Source organism: Gossypium arboreum, chromosome 6 (genome assembly GCF_025698485.1).
Source record: "Gossypium arboreum isolate Shixiya-1 chromosome 6, ASM2569848v2, whole genome shotgun sequence".
Classification (NCBI taxonomy): Eukaryota; Viridiplantae; Streptophyta; class Magnoliopsida; order Malvales; family Malvaceae; genus Gossypium; species Gossypium arboreum.
The window spans coordinates 19,212,448-19,226,030 of NC_069075.1; the positions used below are offsets into that span (position 1 = coordinate 19,212,448).

A 13,583-nucleotide genomic window follows, 5' to 3' on the forward strand; every position below is an offset into this window, starting at 1 on the left:
TAAAAATATTTTTCATGCCATTTAAAAGTTGGTAATTCTTTTTACTTTTAAAAGAAAATTTTTTTGAACTCCTTAAAAATTAGAAAATAATATTTGAACTCCTTTCATCGTTAGGCGTTGGGCAACCGTGCCTCTAAACGATCCCAAGGCCGGGCCTGTTAGAAATCCCCTTTAAACCCAAAATCAGAAAAAAATTGAAGTAGCAAATAAACAATAGAATTCAATTTTATTAAATTTTCTGAATGCTTAGACAATTATATTGATGATTCAACCAGAAATCGCTAGTGTAATTAATTAAAATTATGAAAATATAGTATCAATCCATAATGTAATGGCCAATTTTTGGCCCAGACAAATAAAACAATAACAAAACCCAAAACAATAAAAAAGAGCCCAAATAACAGCCCACTAATCTTAAGAATTTTCAGCAGCCAACCCTAGCCCCAAGCCTCTAGCCGCCGCTCCCCACGTGCTCGGGCAGCACGTTCAACGCTCGGCCACCACACCCCGCGCATGTCCTCCTCCTCAATGCGCCTGACACTCCCATAACCTGCAAACATTTGGAAAAGAGGAAAAGATGGCAGCAAGAAGCACAAGCAGTAGCAGAGAAAAAAACAAACAATATTTTAATATGGGAATCGGCTATAAAGCCGAAATGAAACTGATTGTAAAGGGGGGGATTCAATATACAAAAATTGTATCATGAATTTTAGCAAATCAAAAGCAAAAAAACACATAAAAAGGTTGAATTTTATTTCCTTTTTTCGTTTCTTTATTTTTTATTTTCCTTTTTTGTTCAAAAAATCAGTTTTAAAACAAAAAAATAAAAAAAGAAGAAAGGGGACTTACCTGAACTTCGGGGCCGCGACATCGGAGCCCTACTTCGTCGTTGAAATCAGCTCTCAAAAAGGAAAATGGGGGTTTCTCCCTTCAGATTTTCGGGCTAAGAAAATAGGGCCTTCAGGCGCCCCCAAAATCGGGGTCAAAAGACCCCATTCAAGCAACTCCGACCACCACCTACGGTGGCTCCATGGCGGCGGCAATGATGGGTATAAACCCTAGAAAAAGGGGAAATGAGGGAGAGAGAGCCAAGGAACTCTCTGTTTTTTTGCTTTTCAAAATGGGAGCTGGAAACACAAAATAGAAAAAAAAAAGGGTTTTAAGTTATTTGTAAAAAAAGGCCTGCACTTTAACCCGTTTAACAGGCCTAATATGTGCCTTTTAATTGAAAATGGGGGAATTGTACATTAGGTCCTTCCCATTTGTGCAAACATTCAATCATGCCACATTTATTTCACTTCCTTTTTAATTTGGCTTTGAAACTTATGCATATTAGCAATTCGGTCCCATTTCTTTTTATTTTATTATTTTACCTCAATTTCATCTAGAGTTCAAATTAGCCCTTTTCGTCCTTTTCTTTTATATTTTATTTTATTATTTGATATTATGGTATTATAATTATATTTTATTTTCTTGCATATTATTTGCTATTATTATTATCACCTTCATTCCATTATTATTATTGCTATTGCTATGTTTTTTGTTGTTTATATTTTTATTTATATTATTAGTATATTGTTATTCCTTAGTTATTATTATTATATCATTTTTTATGTATTTATCTACATTATTATTATTATTATTATTATTATTATTATTATTGAACACATCATGCATTTTAAATTATTACCAATTTTAAATATTTTATATATATCATTTCATTTAATCATCATATGTAGTATTTATTTTTAGATTCTTATCGTATCTTGGTATTTTAGATTATTACATGTATACCTATATATATATCTTTTATTTTAAACATTTTTCTATGCATTATCTTACATCAAATTTCTTTTTTTTCACGTTATTCTTTCTAAATATTTTATATGTCATTTGAACTAAATTCTATTTTAAAATTTTTATATATTACTTAGTTACATTATTTTATATGAAAATTATTTTGAACTCTTTTATTATTTATTGTAAACCTTTATTATTATTAATTTTAAGACTATATAGGTATTTATTAAAAAAACTTTCATAAATATTATTTTGGATTTATATATATTTTATTTTTGAACAATATTTATTTTAAAATTTTCTTTTACACATTTTAAGCTCTTTGGTAAATTATTTTAAAGTGTTCTTGTTATTTTTATTTTATTTTTTGTATTATTCATCTTATTTCATTTAACATATTGTTTATTTGAAGTTTGCTTTATATAGGTTACTTTATTTTATGCCCAAAATATTATATATATTAATTATTATAAATTGTTTTATATTCTTTACTTTAAATTGCCTTTTCATTTTAAAATTGTTTTATGTATTATTTATTTAAAACTGTCTTATTATTTTGAATTGTTTTATGCCCCATTTTTAGAGCTCAATTTATTTATTTTTATTTATCACCCATTATAAGTTATTTCCTTATACTATTACATATTTTATACTTATATATACATATATATGTGTATGCATCATTTGATCTAAATTTTTTGTAAATAAACGTATCATCTTTCCTTAAATCATTTTATATATTATTGATTTTAAAGATCCATTTTTCACTTTATTTACTTTTAAAACTTAGTTATGATCATGTTAAATAGTTTTTATATTTTATTCGTTTTAATTTGCTTTATACTATATATTTTTAGATTATCACATATGTTATTTCATTTATTTGTTTATTTATTTATTTTCCTTGATTACTAATATTAACATTTAAATAATGCATGTTGAGTGATTATTGTTATTGCGTGTACCTTAATTCATTCACTTGCATATTTATATTTGTCGTACATTTGTGATGTTATTCTTGTATTATTATTTCATGGTCTATACTCCCTTTCATTTTGTTTCGTTTAAATCATATCGTGCATCTACCTCAAATGTATTTGTCCAAACATGGATCGTTTTAATCCAAACAAATGATACACGTCGCTTAAGTATCACACTTGCTATGGTTTAAAAAAACAAAAATTTCAAAATAAGGCAATGTTTCGCGTTTTAGAACATCGAGAAATTGTGCCCTAACTTATGAGGTTTCGATTTTCTCATTGGTTCTAAATGGCAAAGTATCCTTTTGAGTTTTAAAATACACGAAATTCTAATTAAAATTAAAGGTACACCTATGCTCGAGAATTCATGGTATTGTGTCCTAACTTACGGGATGTGATGCTCCGATATCTCGAGATAAGGAAATCTTTAAACAAATTGTTTTGAGCTAATTCAAAAATTTTAAAATCGATATTGATAGAAAAGATCATATTTCAAATTCATTCCCGATTTTTGATTTTCGACATTAAGACACTAACTAATCAATTCGGTACCAATTTTTGAGCGTGTCGGAGCTGCTAATCCTTCCTCGCACGTAACTGACTCCCGAACTTGTTCTCTTGGAATTCGTAGACCAAAATGCCGTTTTAGTAAACTAAAATTGTTTTATTAAAACAAAGGTGATCCGATCACACCAAATAAAGATCGGTGGCGACTCTCGTTTTAATTTTTGTTTCCAAACAAAGTCGACCCCATCCTTCAAAAAATGGTTTCGACACATAACACCAAAGAAGAAGGCCTGAATATGGTACAGGAATATGTGCCCCTCCAAAGGGCAGAGGTTAGAAAGGTTTACGAAAAGTCACAACTCAAGCATTTAGTTTGGAAGAAATGATTAAATTGAAATTGTATCCGTTGGAACTGAATGATCATTTTATTTTGTTTAAACAATCGGTTTAGTTAATATTTGAACCGAATTACTATTAATCGAATTGTTTAAAATATAAAAATTTTTAACCATTAACGAATCGAAATATTTCGCTCGGTCGATTAACCGAATAAACTGAAATTTATACATTTTTTGATTAAAATAAATATAAAACATATAAAAAATACATTGCTAATGTTCATTTTTTTAATAGTTCAAAAAATTTTAAATGAAAGTGAAAACAACAAATAAAGTACTAGAAACACTACATAAATCTTGAAAGTTAACAGCCAAACAAAAAGTTAACAATTATATATAATATATATTATTTATTTCGGTTAATTGGTTAATTCAGTTAATTACCTGATTTCGAACCAAATTAATTGATAATTGAAATTTCAAAAAATAATTAACTGACTTCCGACCGAACTAAATTCGATCACTGATAGATTAACCAAATTAGATCGATTTTGTCAATTAATTCGATTTTAACCGAACTATGAACTTCCCTATTTTATTCTAACTACACAATTTTTTAACTAAGAGCTCCATTGATCGAATTAGACTCATTCTCTCAGTTAATACAATTTTAACTAAACTATGAACATCCTATTGTATTTTATCTACACAATTTTTTAAATAACAGTTCCAAAAAAAAATTGAATAAATTGAACAATTTTTTTTTTTAAAAAAAAAGTGAGAACTTGATTCTCACATTTACTTGAAAGTGAATCTAAGAGTCTTATATAAGTAAATATGGGGATTATTGAATTTCTCACAAATCCAAGACAACTAGAGAGATTTCCCCCCAAAGTAAAACTTGCACACTTTATTTTCTTTAAAAACACTTTGTCAAATGTTTTAAAAAAATTACCATCCTTCCTAAATTTTGTGGCATAATAATTTATTTAACTTTTCAATTTTATTAAAAAATTATTTTAGTCTTTTATTTAATTTTTCGTCTCTTTAAACCTTTAAGTTTGTTCTATTTGTCAAATCTACTCAAAATAGAGAAGAGTTAAGTCTATTAACTTTGCTTACATACACGTGGATGCCATTTCAACCATTCATTAAATTTTTAAATTTCAAAAAAATTAAAAATATATATATAAAATATATTTAAAATTTTAAAATATTAATTAATTGCTTATGTGGAATATTATGGACTACCATGTGGATGTCATATTCAAGGGCGAAGCCAAAACGAACTTTTAGGGGGCCGAATGAAATTTTAATATTTTATAGTTTATATATTTATAATTTTTAAAGGATTAAATCAAATTTTTATAATTTTAGGAGGGCCAAAGTACAAATATACCTTTACTAATTTAAAATTTAAAAAAATTCAAGGGTCTAAATATAAATTTTCCATTTTAGGGGGGGCCAGGGCCACTGCCAGCCCCCTTGTATCCACCTCTGGTCATATTGGCAAAGTAAACAGATGTTAATTTTTTAATTAATTTTTGAGTGATTCAAGAAACAAGGTAAATTTAACGACTAAAAGAGAAAAAAAAGTTAAATGAAGGATTAATTTTTTTTTTTGTAAAATTGGATTTAGAAGTAAATTATTATGTTTTATATATATATATATATATATAAATGAGGCTGCAATTTGAAGAAGTAAGCATGTGTTGAGAGCCAAAACTTCAACTACTAACTAGCAAGGCTTTGTTTGTGAAGTTGGAATTGATGCAAGTGGAAATTTGAAGAAATATTGGTACAATATTGTTGAACTATGTAGTTGGGGGAGAAAAATGAGTAACCGAAATGTTAGCAGAGTGACATTGTCCAAACCTGAGGGCTGAAGGAGGTAAGATTGTGGTTGGCCCAACAGATATATGGATAGGAGAAAATATGTTTTGGTTGTTGAATCTTGAGATGATGTTATAAGATCAACTTCATCATCTCATTATTAGGAGATGGACTCAAATCCATGTAATAACAAAACCAATTTCAACTTTCATTAATTTATGTTGATTCGACTTGCCATATACACATGGGACTAACTGATAAAAGCAGATAAATTAACACTACATATTTTTCACAGTGTGTTTCCAAAGTAAAGAAATAATACCGGCCTAAATATCCAAATTTTTGCATAAATTTGTTAGGTAAAATAAAATAAAATAAAAAATTAGATAAGGAAGCATCTTTAGATATGTCGAAATATTTGAATTTTATGATTTTGATATTTTAAATTAACACACAAGTATTTTAGAGAATACAATTTTTTCTCTTTTCGGGAAGATGAAATCCTAAAAAAGTTATGTATATGTAACTAGGAGATTAGATCCTTAATATATATAACTTTTGCACATTAACCTCAATTTGTAATTAGTTCATCATCAATTAGAAATTAGTTATATGAGTATCTATATATATATTCGCCCTTTATTTAATAACTGAAACCCATTAAGCCTTAACCATATTAGATCACTTTTAATTTCGGTGAACTTTTTATGATAGTAAATGATAACATCTAATTGCTCTTATATATACGTGATGTCCATATTAACTAACAACCTCTCCCTTAGACACCAAAAGCTAATTATGTTATAATCACATGTCATAATATAATCTTATGAACTAAAAATTTTACTATTATAACCAAAAGGTATTATGAATAATCTTGTACATTAATTGCATTAATATAGAATCAGGACGACTTTTGTTACATACATCGTAACTAAATCCATCACTAATCATCTATATCAACACAACAAAATGACATAGATCAAGTATGAATGTGTAGTATGGAAGTTGTATGCAATGTGATTTAACCATGTCTATTTCCAATTGGTCCTCTTTTAAACCTTGGTGAAATAAAATCTTACCAAAACCAAAGTGTGAATAAACCAAATAAACTTTATTTCTGCAGAAAATAACCTTAAAATATCCATAAACTAGAATAATTGAAAATGCTAATAGAATAGAAAATATTTAAACCTAAATATCCTCAAATGTCATTACACCCACATGATCGGTGTGCTCATAAAAACCTTGGGTAGTTCCCTTAGTAAGCGAATCAACAATGATGGAGTTTATTCTAATATGTTATATAAACACCTGTCCAATCTAAACTATTTATTTAATAATTAGGAATTTAAATTCTATGTGTTTTAACTTTGATGTACTCGTATTGTTATGAGAATAAATGGCTACCATCTATTGTCACAATTCATAGTCTAGTGACCAAATTTTGTATGCATATTCCAACAAAATTAGAGTCTGTATACCTGACAATCTTTAACTTAGTAGACCATTGATATGTGAGTATGTAATATTTTGATTTTTGAAGATAATGTATAACTCATTTGGATGCTTTCCTATGATTCATACCTAAATTGCTCAAATGTTTTTTTAACATCCCAATAATGTGCACAATATTTGGATGCGTACAAGCCTAAGCATACGTTAGACTTCTTGCTGATGAAGCATAGGGAGTATTTTGCATTTCCTTAATCTCAAAATCATTCTTAGGCCATTGATCGAGATTAAACTTATTAATGGCAAGCAATATGTTGTAGGCATATAAAACTAGAAAAATATGCTTACTCCTATTACGTAGCAACCCTTACCCAGATTGAAGGCCTGTTTGGATAAAGAGTACCACATAGGTCACTTCGATGACCCAATTGATAGACCAATTGTACATTCAATTCACATTTAAACTAGAGTTAAAAACAAGTATTTCATCAATTTGAGCAATACTAAATCATTACAAACAAAACACTAAGCTCAAATGGGCCTTAAAACATTGATTGGAGGTCTAAATTTAAAAATTGGGAGCCAAGTCTCGATTCCTAGGGCCACTGTATCGATACATGATCCTATGTGTTGAAACTCATAAGCTATTTCTCGAGACTTTGGTGCCATATCTCAAAATTTTCTCCACCATGTGTTGAGTATACTTCGACATGTCAAATATGTTGGTATAAGTTTGGTTATAAGTTAGCATGTTTTGGATGCAATTTGAGGCATGTTTGCATGATTTTAAACCTTATTTTATGCAATTTTAAACATAAGTCTCAAGACAAGATGAATATGTATCGATATAGGATGGACATTCTAGGAAAATGTATTGAGACTTAAGAAACATGTCTCAAGACATGACATTGATACTATAGCAATTTAGCCATTGAATTGTATAGTCCCAAGGCATAAGGTCCATGTCCTAAGACATTGGATCCTTGGAGCTAAATTTTGGTTACTGACTTTTATTGTTTAAGACCAAGTACTATGTCTTGATACTTAAGAGCAGGGAATCAAATTTTAAGTCCTAAAACACATCTAAATCATACCAAAACTCAATCATATCATAACAGCTCATACAATAACAAAAGAAGACACTTAAAGACGTCTAAAATAGCTCAATCATCAAAGGAATACCATATAAACTAGTCCATAACTCATCACGCTAAAATAAATAAAAAATTATACTTAATGTCATAGTTCATCCTAGTGTCTCAATGACAAACTTTTCAATAATAATTAAAAAACTAACCTAGTATCATTCATACCTTTAAGACCTTTAAGGAATAAGAAACTAAAATATATAGAACATAATTGAACTAACTTAGAACACCTAAGTACATTCCAACTATGAAACGAAATGGTACACATACTAGATTTTCATACTTTTTCTACCTTGTAATGGTGATGTGACCCCAAAATATAAGTTGATCTTCTTTTGATCTACTTTAGTAGACAATAAAACAATGATTTGTTAAGCAAAATAATTATGAGATTGGGATAAATAAATACAAAGCGAGTAATTCCAAATTGCAAATGAGAATGTCATAAGTTAATTAGAAACAAAAACATAATCATATAATAATTTAGTTTCGTTACTCATGTAAAACACTTTAAGAAAGATCAATATTCTTGGACATGTTTTATCTTAGTAGTTTAATTATTTCATTTCTTGTCACATCCCAAAATTTGACCTAGTAGTTTCGGGTTAATGAATCGATTGTTCGATTTGGGCTCGTGATTAATTTTTGAAATTATGGCCTAAAATTAGGTTTGAGAATTCAGAATTAAGTAACCGAGAAATATTTTCCTTAAAAAAATTTCAAAAATAAAAGTTAATTTAAAAAGAAATGACGAAAAAAATTTTAGTTGGAAAGGAAGATTAATTTGACAATGAGGCAAAATTGGGAGTTGCCCACAAGTAAATTGACCAAAAAATTAAAAGAGTTAGGTTTTTTTAAACGTAACCGTTGTTCCTCCCTCTTCCCTACTTAGTATTTCAAAATTTTACAAACATCAAAACTCTATATTTGCTCTCAAATCAAACTCTTCAATTTGATTTTCCTTTCTCCCAAACTCCAAAATCTCTCTCAATTTTTAAGAAAACCATCAAGAACATCACCAATGTTTTCATTATTTTTCTATTGGGTTTTCACGAAATTCAATTCTAAGTTCATTTTTCTTCACCAAACAAGGTAAGATTATGTGTCTTGAATATGTTTTCATGTATCTTATTTTTACAAATCAAGGTTTGATTCTTTGGAATGAGTTTTTACGAGTTTAATGGATTATATCAAAAATTGAAGTCAATAACGGTGAAATCGGGAATTCCAAACTAAACTTTAGTTTCTAAGTGATTTTGAAACTTATTTTTATTAGATTAAAAGGTTTCCACTATTACTTTAACCAATTGTTTAGAGATTTGAAAGATTTAATGATTTCTTGATCAAGATGTTCATGAAAGTCAAATTTTCTAGAAACTTTAAATCTAAATTTCTAGGTGTTTTAGTGATTTAGATCTATTCTAAAATGATTAGTTATATATTTAGAATCGATTTCAAGCAACGAAAATAAGATCGGATCAAGAAATTTAAATGTAGGCTTAACTAGTAGAAATTTTTATTTTAAGAGGAGCTAGATTGGATTTGTGTTTTTGTTTGATTTTTATTATGTTTGTGGTTGTTAATAACATACATGTATTCCGTGTATTATGTATGTGAAGTATCAGATCCTCTGGAGCCCTTTACGAGCAAGGTGAAAGGGAAGGCAAAGTTTGTTTAAGCTTTTAGCTAGTAAGCGAAAGCAAGATCGGTGAATGTTCTGGAGTTGCTAGTGGTATGCAGGATTCATAGTGTTAATCGGGAGCTTAGGATTAGCCTAAACCCCTATCCTAAGTTCCAAGAGTAAGCATTTCCTACTTTTTTTTTGCCTTGTGTGTAGAATCATGCCTAAGTAAGACGAGTTGTGATATATAATGCTAATGCAACAAGCAATATGTGAAAGTACATTAATGTGACAAGTGATTTACTGATTTTTAATGCACACATATGAGGTCTAATATATGATAGCTCAGTGAGAACTATTGTGGCACTTGTAAGTGTAATTAAATGTGTATCGGATAAGTATGTATTATGAATGAAGTTGTGATGTAAAATTGGTGAATACGAACAGAGGTTATGTGCATTAAAAAAGTAAATAAATATGTGTAATTTTGGATATTTTGGCCTTATGATCTGTTAAAACCATTGGATATAGTTGGCATGCCATATGATTGTGAGTACTCACATTTGTGTTTTATGATTAGGCAATTGAGGCCCTATGACAAGATAGATAGATAAGGGAATGTTGAGATATGCTTCATTCAACGGGACATGCTTGGTGAGTTAGAGAGTGTTTAACTTAATGCTACACTTTTGAGACATGTTAGACTCTTTGAGTCATTGGTGTGATGGAGATCAGTTTATCCAATGTGTGGTGATTGAGTCCACTTATATGTTTCATAATCTCAAGATGCTAATCTATCATTATTTGAAATATGTGAGCTGTGATGTGTGTAATCATATTTAGAAGTATATTCTAAACTTTTTAGACATATAAAACATGAAAATGATTCTCCGACTTGATGAAAATGAGTTCTTGAATATGCCTTTGTATGCTTTCATTTAACTTATAATATTGTGTGTGCTTAGCAGTACTTCTAAACGTTCATTAAGGTTGCAAAAGCTCACACTCTTTCTTCAAAACTTGCAGGCTAGTAACGCATCCAAAGAGTGAGGAGTAGGCAAGGATGGTGACTAGGCATAACTCTTGAGTAGGTGTTTTTGGTTTCAAATTATTGACAAAGGCAATGTGGGATCTTATTTGGGACTAAACTTTCTTACAAACTGTTAAAAGACTTTGGACTTTGATTTGTGGTTTTATTTGAATGGTTGTGAATATTTTTGATGATACATATTATGCTTGCTTGATATATTTATGTTAAAAGAGTTTGAGAAGTGATTAAAATGTGATTTAATGGACAACACAGTATACCACATTTTTTAGCAAGTTTCAATTGACCAAATAGTTCATTTTGTACAGGTAGGTTCTTTAGAAAAGCATGGTATGTTAATTTGGTAAGTTGAGCCTAATGATTTGCTAGTATATATTGTTTACTTTGAGGGTCAAAATATGCCATGATGTGTTATAGAGGTTGAAAGCATGTTCTAAATGTTGAATAAGAGTAATATGACTTGTGTGGATTGAGTAGAGACCTTAAATGCACGAAATGGTAAGTGAGGAAGTGCCTAAAACACGAAATTGCAGGTTGTTGGATTTGTAACAGCCTAATTTTCAGTGGTGTCGGAACAGTAATTCGAGATCACTAAATTCGACAAATGAGTAGGAAATATTATTAATTTAGTGAGTATAAGTTAAATGTGAAGTTAGGAAAAATTTTGAAATAGTGAAATATAGTAAAAATATATATATATATTAAAATAATTAAAATTAAAAACGAGGTATCGAGACCTCGAGAATTTTAAATCGAGCCATAAATATTTTTATAAATATTTATGGAGTGTTAATAAGTTAGTATTAAAGTTTCGTCAAGAAATTTTAAAATCTCGATAGCTAATTGAACAAAAGGACTAAATTGTATCAAATGCAAAATTGTGGGAAATGATTAAATAGCTTAAATGATAAAAGAAAGAGGGTTTAAAAGGCAAATAGACCCAAGGTCTATTTGGGATGGACGGCAAGAGCATGAAATCACCAAGAAAATAAGGGGAATTAAGGGCAAAATTGCAAAATTGCAAAATTGCAAAATTTACTTAATAAAGCTAGGATTAAAGTGGAATTATCTAGATTTCTCTTTATTTTTCTGCATTCTCATCAGCAAAAACACCATGGAAGAGTTCCCTTAAGCTGGTTTTTCATATTTTTAGTGCAAGTAAGTTTAATTCTTGATTATTTCTTGAAATTTTTGTGTTTTTGTGACTTTTACAACTAGGTCCATTTGTTGAATTCATTAGTTCTTGATTCTATGAAAGAAATTGAAAGTTTCTATGAATATGTGCTAGAAGTATATGATGATTTGACATAGAATTAGAGCTTTAAATTGTTTATATGCTGATTTTATTGAAAGAATTGAATAGAAAGTGAATGTTTGGGGACCTAAATTGTAAAAGAGTTTGAGGTTAGAGTTTTATGTGGAAATTCTGAATTTCAGTAGTTACGAAATAACTTATAATGTCTAGGAAAAGTATTAATTGAGAAAATTGGTTTAATTGAGGGGTTAATTAAGTAAGGACTGAATTGTATGAACTGTGAAATTTGGGGCAAAATGAAAATCAACATTTTGCACTAAAATAGTTTTGGATAGCAACAATAGTCTAGCTTTGAAAAATCTCCAAAAATTGTAGAAATATAATTAGAGGATGAATAAAATATAAAAAAAAGCTTATTGAGTCTAGTTTCTTATAGAAGAAACGGTGTAACAATGGAATTGTAAATTATGAGATATAATAAGTTTTGTGAGACAATGTCAGACTGATTTCGGGTTCCCCTGTTCTGACTTTGGAAAATCATAAAGAATTGGATAAAAATAATTAAGGGATTAAATTTATATGTTTAAAATCCTTAAAGAGTCTATTTTCAATAGAAATAAGCGGGAACATCATCTGAATCTCGTACGATGAGATAATTAATTCTTAGTGAAGAAGGGTCGGAACTGTCAGACAGCAGAACAGGGGCAACTTTAAAGAATAAACTGTACTTATTGGCTAAACCAAAAATTATAAAAATTTTATGGTAATAATATAAGTAAGTCTAGTTTCAGGAAAAATTTGCGGATCTTAATTTTGAGTTCTGTAGCTTAAGATATAAATACTTTAGTGACTATGACGCAAATGGACAGTTTTGAATATACATAAGTAAATAGTGAAATTATTGATAATGTTACTTGTTGCATGTTATATAAATTAAGGATGTGGAATGGAGAGGAGGAGGAGGAAAATATGTATGAATATTCAGATAGCATGGCTAATTTGTATGTTTTAGACTCATGGACTAAATTGAATAAAAGTAAAATTTTATGGGCAATTTTGTAAAAAAAAGTTAGAAATGAACAATTTGCATGACATGGATTATTTTATTATTTAAATTACAAAATTGAATGAAATTATTAATTTACCTCAAGATCAGGGTAAAACATGTTTTAAGGATTAAATTGAAAAGTGTTGAAATTATGGAAAATTCTGACATTTTATAGAATTCATAGGTTGTTATCAATTTGTGTGAGAATAACGGCTAGAAATAAGGATTAAATTGCAATAATTTTATTTTATTTTAACCTAAGGATGAAATCGTCATTAATTAAAAGTTTAGGGGTAAAATGATAATTTTGTTTAAAGCATTAGTTGAATGTATTATAACATGAAATAAATGAAAACGATGATCAAATTTCTTTATAAAGATCCGGATGACTTGAATACGAGACTTGAATGTGGAAAAGAAAAGATATCGGATTAATGAAATATCTGATAAATGAATCGGTAACTCCGGTAATGCTCCGTAACTCTATTCCGGTGACAGATTCGGGTTAGGGGCGTTACATTTATTGGTATCAGAGCTAAGGTTTAGTCGG

General features: G+C 28.8%; 1 long non-coding RNA gene across 1 annotated transcript; it reads right to left on the reverse strand.

Moving 5' to 3' along the window:
• Positions 1 to 254: 254 nt before the first annotated feature.
• LOC128294156 (uncharacterized) lies at positions 255 to 1,178 on the reverse strand. Its single transcript, XR_008284431.1, has 2 exons — positions 850 to 1,178; positions 255 to 550 (listed from the first exon to the last, which is right to left on the reverse strand). It is a non-coding gene; the product is annotated as an uncharacterized LOC128294156 (long non-coding RNA).
• Positions 1,179 to 13,583: the final 12,405 nt, after the last annotated feature.